The sequence below is a fragment of the Choloepus didactylus genome, chromosome 6, assembly GCF_015220235.1.
Source record: "Choloepus didactylus isolate mChoDid1 chromosome 6, mChoDid1.pri, whole genome shotgun sequence".
In the NCBI taxonomy this organism is placed as follows: Eukaryota; Metazoa; Chordata; class Mammalia; order Pilosa; family Megalonychidae; genus Choloepus; species Choloepus didactylus.
Window position 1 is genome coordinate 33,309,073 of NC_051312.1, and position 10,330 is coordinate 33,319,402.

At 42.6% G+C, this 10,330-nt stretch overlaps 1 pseudogene; it reads right to left on the reverse strand.

The window, feature by feature from the left end:
• Positions 1-2: 2 nt before the first annotated feature.
• On the reverse strand, positions 3-7,724 carry LOC119536898 (annotated as a pseudogene).
• Positions 7,725-10,330: the final 2,606 nt, after the last annotated feature.

The following is a 10,330-nucleotide window of genomic DNA, read 5'->3' on the forward strand; positions in this document are numbered from 1 at the left end:
CATTAGCGCGCGGCAAAGCCGCAGTGACGTCGCCCGGCCGCCTGGTGGTGGGAGGGGCGGCGCGGGGCGGTGCGGCCCGGACGCGCGGGGAGGCCCGGGGGGCGGGGATGGCCGCGGTGGCCCAGCCGCCTGCAAGAGGCATCTCGGCCCGCGCCCCGGCCGCGCCGGTGCCCTGCTCTTCTCGTCTGCAGCTGCCGACGCGGCCGAGGGGTGGCGGGAGATCGTCTCTCCTGGGCTTGTCTGCGCCGGGAGCACCCGGGGAAGCCGGAGATGTCCCGAGGGACGCGGGGCTGACCTCCCGGCCGCCGCTCAGCGTCTACGTAATCCTCCTCCGTGCCCTCCTCTTCCCGCGACCGGCCTCGACCTCATTTCTCCTGGTCCGGCAGCTACCCGACTCGGTTTCTTCTCCCGTCACTCTCGGTCGGGACCAACTCCTGTCCTCTCAGAGGTTAATAAACACCCGCGGGAACCGCCGCCCACTTCCCGCACTCTGCAGCCCTGGCGCACCCGTCCCACCGCCTGCCCGACAGTTCCATTTGGCTTGCTCTTGCGCGCGCCTCAAACTCTGTTACCCCTGTTATTGTCCGCCTTAGTGATGGCGCTACCCCCATTCCATCATCCTAGCCATCTCGGTTTCCCTCAGTACCTCTCCAGGCACCCCCTGCTGCTTCATCCTAATTCCATCCGTCCTGTTTTAAACCTTCTAAGGTGCCCCTCGGCCCTTGGCTGTTGACGTATTCCTCCTCAAAGTTCTCCTTGTCTGCATTCCCGCCTCCTTCTAATCCATCCTCCACAGGCAGCCAGAGGGAGCTATCTCCAATCCACCTCCAGCCCGTCCTCTCTGGGCTTAAGTCAGGCCAACCTGGGACTCCGTCTTCCTGGACACCCTCACCTGCCATTTTCTAACCCACACCTTAGGAGCTGGTCCTGGGTGGTAGACCCTGCTGGGGCCACACTATTTAAGGCCTCCAGTGTCTACGGTGCTGCTGGGCCGTCTCTAGAGAATTTATATCTCACCATAGCCCCCAAGAGGCTTCCTCTTATTCCCCAAAACTCAAGATAGGAGTCACCTCTTCAAGAATGCCTTCCGGGTTCTGTCGGGCTGGGTAAAGTGTATCTAGGTCCCCACAGCTCTCTGTCCTTGCTGCTTTTGTCATGACCTAACCCCTCAAGATGGCCTATGAGACCTTTCATGATTTGTCTCTCTTCTAGCTCCAGTCTCTTCTTCCCTCTGCTCCAACCATGTCGATGATTTCATTTGCTAGTCTCCATGTTCACCCTCCCAGCCCAGGGTCTTTACACAGGCTGTTCTCTCCGCCCGGAAAACCTTTCTTCCTTCCTTTCTTCACCTACTCAAACTTCAACTCTTAGCTTAAGTAAGCATCATTTCCTCAGAGAAGTCTTCCCTGACCTTGACACCACCCCCTACTTAGTAAAATCCTCCTTTGATAGGTCAAAATGCAAGGTAAAAAAAGATTTTAAAGCATGCTACAACTATAGAGAAAAATTTAATTAACACCTGTTTATTTGGTGCTTGCCCCTCCCCGCTGTTAAAGCCTAGCATGTGCTCTATTTTTGTCTATCTTTTATGTAAGTACCTAAAAGTTTGCAGATCTAGATGGTGCCCCTCTGAATCCAGTCCTGTCCCTCCCCTAAAGTAACCACTCTCCTGCACTTGGGATTTATCTTTCCCAGGCATGCTTTTATATTTTTACCATATATGTTTGTGCCTGTCAGCACTTTATAAAATGGTTTGCCATATTTTTAAACTTTGAAGAAGTGGCAGTATCTGTATATATTATTGTGCAACTTGCTTTTTTCACTCAACATTATGTTTTTGAAATTATCCACATGGATACATGTAGTTCTAGGTTGTACATTCTCACTCCTGATTTGGGTTCTGTTGTATGAGTTCATCACACTTTATTTACCCCTCTCTCTCTAGAGAATATTCAGCCTTTTTTTCTTCAGATTTTTTGCTTTCAAAACAATGTTGCAATGAATAATTTTTGTACCTATCCCCTTGTGGGAAAGTGAGCCTTCCAGGTAGATGCTTGGGAGCGGAGTTGTTGGGCACCGGTCATGCAAATCGACAGCTTTACTAGACATGGCTAAATGGTTTTCCAAAGTGGTTGTACCAATTTATACATCTATAGAAATATATAGGAGTTCCTATGTTTGGTATCCTGACAACACTGGCTAATGTCAGACTTTAAAATTTTTGTCAATTTGATGGGTGTGAAATGGTATTCCAATGTTTTAATTTGCAATTCCCTCTTTACAAGTGAGCATACTTTGATTTATTAGCCATTGCCTTTTCTCTTTTTTAAATTGTCCTTTGGTTTACTTGATAGTGCTTCTATTGGATTGTCTTTTATTGTTGTAGGCATTCTTTATGTATTCTGGATACTAATTCTTCATCAGTTCGTGACCCAGTTTTTTACTTTAAGGCATCTTTTACTCCATCAAATGCAATTTTAAATCTGTGTAATTATTTGATTAATGTCTGACTTTCTCCATAGACTATATGGTCCATGAGAAGAGGGACTGTTCCCTGCACCAAGTGCAGTGTCTGACACATACCAGGAACTCAATAAATACTTCTGGACTGAATCGTATTGAAAGTATTTTTTTTTTTATTCATTTGCCTCCCCAGCCCTCACCCTTCGTGTTCCACAAAGTTGTAAACTTCTTGAGAGCAGGCATCTGGAGATAGTTTATTCATCTTTTTTGGGAGGGTCGTGGTGGTGGTGGTGGTGCTTAAAATATATTTTTTTAGAGCAGTTGTAGGTGTTTTATTAATCTTTGTATCTCCAACAGCCGTCACAACACAATACCTCTGGGTACAGAGGAGACATGCAATAATTTTTGCTTACTTAGTTTTCCTCCTTACTTTGAACTTTCTCTTTTTCTTTCCTTTCTCTTCAATCCACTTTCTATCTCTGACCCCAAATGTTATTATGTATAAAATGAATTAATAATAAAGCCTCCCAGTGTGTTTGTGAGAATCGTGTGCTATAATGTGTGCATGGTAAGTTGGGGAGTGCTTAGCTGTAAATGTATGGTGACTTTCATTATTCCAACAACAATCATTTTCGTGACTAAAGGTATGGTCTGCTTAATTTTAACAGCCAAAATTCTTTCAGAGAGAGAATAAAAGTGAACTTCTGGAAGATCTGGTGAGAGAGCTTTTTTTTCCCTCCCTTTATTGGCATTTGACCCACAATATAAGGCTCAGTTCCAACGCGATCTCTGAAAAGCATCAAATATCTTTCTTCTCCTTTTCTTTTATAAATTCCAGACAAATCAAAGGCATACGAACCATACATAGAATTCAAAACTTTAAGTGGAAACACATAAAGGCCAATTCCATGTCCCTGGCCAGAAGTCAGAAAGAGAGCAGAAAGGAGTGATAACAGAGGTGGGATTTAGTGGCTGCAGCCAGGGACAAAAGCAGAATTCTCACATTTGTTTCCTACATCTGCCATTGATTGGCTGACCTTTGATCTATTTATAAAATAAAGATAATAATGCTTGCATTTTCCATAGGTTGAAATTCATTAATTACTCTTAAAAATGCTTTGAGATCCTCAGCATGAAAGGAAAGGTTTGGCTATATTTAAACAGAGCTCCCCAAAGGTAAATGGCCCAGAATCACCTGTCTTCCCAACACAGGAAAATGATCTCCACTTTACCACAAAGTGAGGCTCAGGATGGTGGATTTGTTTGCGCAGAGTTGTTAAGTCACCTACAGCTGAAGGGGGTGGGGGGTGGGGGGCATGGGGGTGGGTGGGTTGGAAAGCCCCAAGAGAACAAGTCCTTGCTCTGTGCACAAATGCACAAACCCCCTTCATCTCTGGCCCAAAGCTTGCAGGAATGATAGATCTCAAGGCAGCCTTATATGATCAAGATGTAATGCTATGCGGAGCCCTGTCATCTCTTAAGGTTTCATCTCCGCATGACGAAAGCAGGTGGTTGCACTGGGCCCACTGCAACGTGAGCCCACCAGGGAGAACAATTACAGCCGTAGTGACCGCCGGCAGCTGGCCCCTCCCCAGAAGGCCGGGCCGGCCCTTATCCAAGAAGAACTTTGCTGCAAGATGTAACCGGAGAAGGTGGGCTGAACTCGGAAAGGAACGGCACGGCTGCGGCTCTCTGGAGGCTGACCTTGTCCTCAACTCGGAGATCTGGGAAAGGACCAGGAAAGCAATGGAGAGGACTGAGATGCCTGTTGGAGTAGCATCCTGGAATTAAGCTGGCCCCTTTCGCAGCTGTTGGAGCCGGCAGTGTCGTGTTGTGGCGGGGGTTGAGGAGCGAGCCCCGGAATAAGGGAACGGGACTTTAAAATTTAACTGCGAAACGTATTCTCCGTGCAATTTGGTCACTAAAGCTGAGCCTCAGCCCCTCAACTGTGGGTAGAATAATAACAACACCAAACTCTTGGGGTTGTCAGGAAGATTTAACTGAGAAAAGCTACGTGACAGTGCAATGCCTCATTTATGACTGAGCAGAACTCACTCCCTTTTAAAACAATTTTTCTTTTCTTTCTTCTACAGTTATACCTGTGCATGGTTAAAATAAAAAACAGCATGAAAGAGAACGCAGTGAAAAATGGGTGTCATTTTCACCTGGAATTAGTCTCCCAGTACTCTTCCTCTGGTGATAATAAATATTACCAGTTTCTAGTTAATCCTTCAAGACATATTCGATGCACATATAAGCCGCTATGTGGATGTTTAACCGTGCCTCCTTATGCACAGATAACATGCTATAAACACTCTTTTAATATTTGCTTTTTTTTCCCACCTAAACATGCATATTGGAACTAATTCCATATCAGTACATTTAGAGCTACCTCGTTCTTTTTAAGGTTGCATGGTATTACATTGCATTTTTTTAGCCGGTCAGTCCCCTACCGATGGGCATTTAGGTTTGTATCACTTTCTGTTTGCTGCTGTAATAAATTACGACAAACTTTGTGGCTTAAAACAACACATACTTCTTATCTTACAGTTATGGAGGTCAGAAGTCTAAAATGAGTCTCACTAAGCTAAAATCAAGGTGTTGACAGGGAAGCGTTCCTTTCTGAAAGCTCTAGGGGAGAATTCACCTCCTATCCCTTTTCAGCTTTTAGAGTCTGCCCACCTTCCTTAGCTGGTGGGCCCTCCTCCATCCTCAAAGCCAGCAACTGTGGCTGGAGGTCTTCTCACATCATTCTGATTCTCTTCTGTTTCCATCTTCCACATTTAAAGGACCCTTGTGATTACATTGGGCCCACCCACATAAACTAAGACAGTCTCCCTATTTTAAGGTCAGCTGTTTAGCAACCTTAATTCCACCTGCAACTTTAATCACCCTTTACCATGTAACACAGCATATTCACAAGGTTCCAGGGATTGGGAAGTGACATTTTGGGGGACCATTATTTTACATACATTAAGGTAATTTCCCGTCTTTTGCTATTACAAACAGAACTGCTGAATATCCTTGTTTAAATGTCATTTCCTACTTGTGATTATATATGTAAGATAAATTCTTAGAAGTGGACTATCTGGGTAAAAGGGCATGCTTTAAAATTTTTTTTTGGTAGATGTATTCATATTTGACTCCAGAAGGATTGTATGAATTTACATAGCTACACCTGTGTATTAGTGCCAGATTCTTTACACCTTTGAACCCACAGTATTCTAGCAAACTTTTTCATCTCGGCCAATCTGATAGCTGAAAAATGGTATCTAGTTGTTTTATTGTGCATTTTTAAAATTATAAGTGAAGTTGAACATCTTTTCATATTTAGATTTTTATTTCTGGAAATGGTCTGTTCGTGTTAATTTCTCTATTGGTTTGCTTTTTCTTACTGAAACATACAACCTTTTTATATAACAAGGATATTGGAAATTTGTATGTCATATTATTGCAAATATTTTGTCCAGTTTATTATTTGTCTTTTGACTTTTTCCATAGAGAAATTTAAAACATTTATCAGTCAAATTACATTTTTTTTTTTTAATTTAGGGGACTTCTGTGTTTTGTGTCTTTCCTTTCCCACTCTGAGGTTTTACAAAATTTCCCCATTTTATTTCATGTTTTTATGTTTTTACTTTTTCCATTTGTCTTTGATACATCTGGATATATTTAGGTGTAAGGAGCAAGATAAGTTTCCAAGTGCCTCCTTTCCCATTGTTAACCCATCAGGGAATATTGTTCCAATATCATTTTCAAAATAATCTACTTTTCCTTTTACTTGAAAACCCACCTTTAGTACATACTAAATTCTGGTAGGTAATTGTATCTGTAGTCTTTTGCGCTATTTTGCTTGACAAAGCTTTATATTATGTTTATTTTCTATAACAGTATGTATATTTTCTATAATAGTTTTGAGATGTAGTTCACAAACTATAAAATTCACCCTTCTGAAGTGTACTATTCAGTGTTTTTTAGTATATTCACTGAGTTTTGCAACCATCACCATTATCTAATGCCAGAATATTTTCGTAACCTAAAAAAAAAAAAATCCCATCATCCCAACCCCCAGCCATCAGTAATTTACTTTCTGTCTCTATAGATTTGCCCATTCTGGACATTTCCTATAAATGGAGTCATATAACGTGGCATTTTGCATCTGACTTCTTTCACTTAGCATAGTGTTTTCAAAATTTATCCATGTTGTAGCATGTATCACTATTTTATTCCTTTTTATGGCTGAATAATGTTCCATTGTATGGATATACCACATTTTATTTACCCATTCATCAGTTGATAGACATTTGGGTTGTTTCCTCTTCTTGGCTATTATGAATTACATTGGTTTGAACATTCATGTGCAAGATTTTGTGTGGACATATGTTTTCAGTTCTTTCAACTAGGGGTGGAATTGCTTATGTTTAACTTTTTGAGGGACTGCCAAACTGTTCCCAAAGTGTCTGTACCACTTTACATTCCCATCAGTAATGCATGAGGGTTCCAATTTCTCTACATTCTCATCAACACTTGGTATTGTCTGTCTTTTTTATTTTAGTCATCTTAGTGGGTGTGAAGTCGTGTCTCAATGTGTGTTTTATTTTTTTGGCTGCAGAAATCTTTATTGTTTACACTTGTTTCAAGGCTTGTTAGAGGGCTGCAAGGTGGTTGGTGAAAAAGATGCCTCGTGGCTGGAGGGAGAGGCTCAGGCAGAAGCCTGGATGCCAGGGGAATGCAGAGGGGCCCCCGCAGGCCTCTGGGGTCCAGAGGCTCCTAGTTGGGCTTGAGAATGAGCCTTTTGAAGAGATACTCACCTGTGGAGGCTGGTCAGGTGGTCATCCATCTTCTTGATGAGTTTTACCTCATCTAGGAAGTGGCTCTCCAGGAAGTCACAGAGATGAGGGTCTGTATTGGCAGAACCCAGGGCATGCAGATACAGAAGGGCCTGGTTCAGGTTCTTCTCCAGGGCCATGGTGGCTTCCATGGCATCCAGGCATCCCACTCATCTTGGGATGGCTTCTGTACCTCCTGGATGAGGACACAGCCGCTGTGCTGGTTTTACGTCTTCAAGAGACACTCTAAGCCCTGGTGCTTCTCCTTTACCAAACTGCAGAAGAAGTGGTCTGTGCCCTTCAGTGCCATATCATCATGGTCCAAATAGAAGCCCAGAGATAGGGAGATGTAGGAGGCCCGCAGATGTGGGTTGACCGGTTGACTGAGGCCTCCACTTCGGTAGTGTAATTCTGATGGATCTGGGAGCTCATGGTTAGTCGACAATGAGGAGTGAACCATAAAAAATGATGTTAGATGGTCCTGGAAGCAGGGTATAGCCAAGAAGATGATCCTAGAGGTTGCAACTGGAGAGGAAGTTGGAAGGTTGTCCAAGGCTGAAAAGGGTGGAGATACTTCTTGTGTCTGTTTTGTCCAAACACAATTAAAGCAAGAGAGAGACCCAAGGGAACTCTAGGTATGCTGTCAAGATGGTTTTGATAGCATCTCTGTAATGACTAATGACACTGAACATCTTTTCTTGTGCTTATTGCCATTTGTATATCTTCTTTGGAGAAATATCTATTCAAATCCTTTGCCCATCTTTTTAATTGGGTTATTCATCTTTTTGTTTTTGTGTTTTAAGAGTTCTTTATGCATTCTGGATATGGATCCCGTTTCAGATATATGATTTACAAATACCTTCATTTTGTGGGTTGTCTTTTCGCTTTCTTGATGGTGTCCTTTGAATCCTTTGGAGCGCAAAAGTTTTTAATTTTGACAAAGTCCAAATTTACCTATTTTTTTCTTTTTTCTTTTTGTTTTGGGTGTTATAACTAAGAAACTACATTACGTCCCCCCTCCCCCCATTATGTATTAATGCCCAGTAGAATTTGTTCTCACTGTCTTTTCTTTCTTTTTTGCCCAGATTCCTTCCTATCTGTTCTTGCTTCTTTATTTTTCCATGTCAACTTTAGAATCAGCTCATCTTGTTCCAAAAGCAATCCTTTTAGTATGTTTTAAAAATTGGAGTCACTGAAATACATAGATTTGTGAGAACTGACATTTTTACAATAATGCAGCTTCCTATTCAATTTAGAGTAGGTCTTTACATTTATTCAGACTGTTAAGTCCCTCAGTAGCATTTTAAAGCATCTTCTAATAGACCTAGCACATTTCTGATAGTTTTGTTTTGTGCTGTTGCTCATACGAATGAAATCTTTTCATGTATTTCCTAACTGGTTGCTGGTTGCATATAAGAAAACCACTAACTTTATATATCAATAATATAACTATTCATCTTATTTTCTTGATAATTGATACTGAATTATTTTTTGATAATTCCTTAGTGAGTTATCTTGAGTTTTCTCGGTTTACAGTCATATCTAAAAATAATGACAATTTTGCTCTCTCCTTTCCCATTTTCATACTGCTTGTTCCTTTCTGTTAGTATAATTGTATAGGCCAACACTCCCAGAATAAGATTAAATAATGATGGTGGTAGTGGAGATCCTTGTATTGCTTCTGACTCTACAGGAAATGCTTTCAATGTATATAGACTGCAGAGAGGAAGTGTCCCGCTTCTCTTTCTGTGGCTTTCTTTTATTATGCTTTGTCAGGTTTCACACAGTGTTGTGCTGGCTTCATAAAAAGAATTTGGAAGTTTTCCTGCTTTCTCTATGCTCTGGAACAATTTAAATAGCAGGTAGAATTCACCCATGAAATCATCTGGACCTGACACTTTTTTTGGGTATAACTCTTTGAAAACATTCTTGATTTATTCTACAGTATTTGATATGTTTCATTTTGTGTGTGTTTTAAAAGTCTTCTGGAATTAGTTGTAACATTTTCTATTTCTCGTTCGATTCTCACACAATCCCATGAGACAGGTGGTATTTATTGCATTAGCCCCATTTTGCCAACGAGGAAACGGAGACTTGGAGAGAGAAAATAACTCGCCCAAGGTCACATAGCTGGTAGTTGGCAAAGCTGGGATTCCAATCTAGGTCTGTCTGCCTCCAAACCCATTCTAATTCCACGGCCTCCTAGCCAGATCTGCACCCATTTCTTGCCTCCCGTGGGGGCAGCAACACAGAAACGTCCACGATGGCCCAACTTCTAACTCAGGCCCATGTTTTCTGGACTTCTGAGATGCCTCATCGTGTGATCCCCCCACCTCTCTGTAAGGTATTTTTTGAGGGTGCACTCTGTGCCAGGCACAGTGCTAGGTGCTGGGAAAGTGGGTGAGAAGCAGATGGACTATGTCCCTGCTTGCAAAATGTAATGCTTGTAGTCCAGTGGAGAAAGAGCTGTGGCACCAGCTAAATTAAGATTCTCATTTAAAAACACGTTGAAGGAGGCGGGGCAAGATGGTGGACTGGTGAGCTGTATGTTTTAGTTACTCCTCCAGGAAAGTAGGTAGAAAGCCAGGAACTGCGTGGACTGGACACCACAGAGCAATCTGACTTTGGGCATACTTCATACAACACTCATGAAAATGTCGAACTGCTGAGATCAGCAAAATCTGTGTTTTTGCGGCCAGGGGACCCGCGCCCCTCCCTGCCAGGCTCAGTCCCGTGGGAGGAGGGGCTGTCAGCTCCGGGAAGGAGAAGGGAGAACTGCAGTGGCAGGCCTTATCGGAAACTCATTCTACTGATCCAAACTCCAACCATAGATAGACTGAGACCAGACACCAGAGAATCTGAGAGCAGCCAGCCCAGCAGAGAGGAGACAGGCATAGAAAAAAAAACAAAAAAACAAAAAAAACAACAACACGAAAAACTCCAAAATAAAAGCAGAGGATTTTTGGAGTTCTGGTGAACACAGAAAGGGGAAGGGTGGAGCTCAGGCCTTGAGGCGCATATGCAAATCCTGAAGAAAA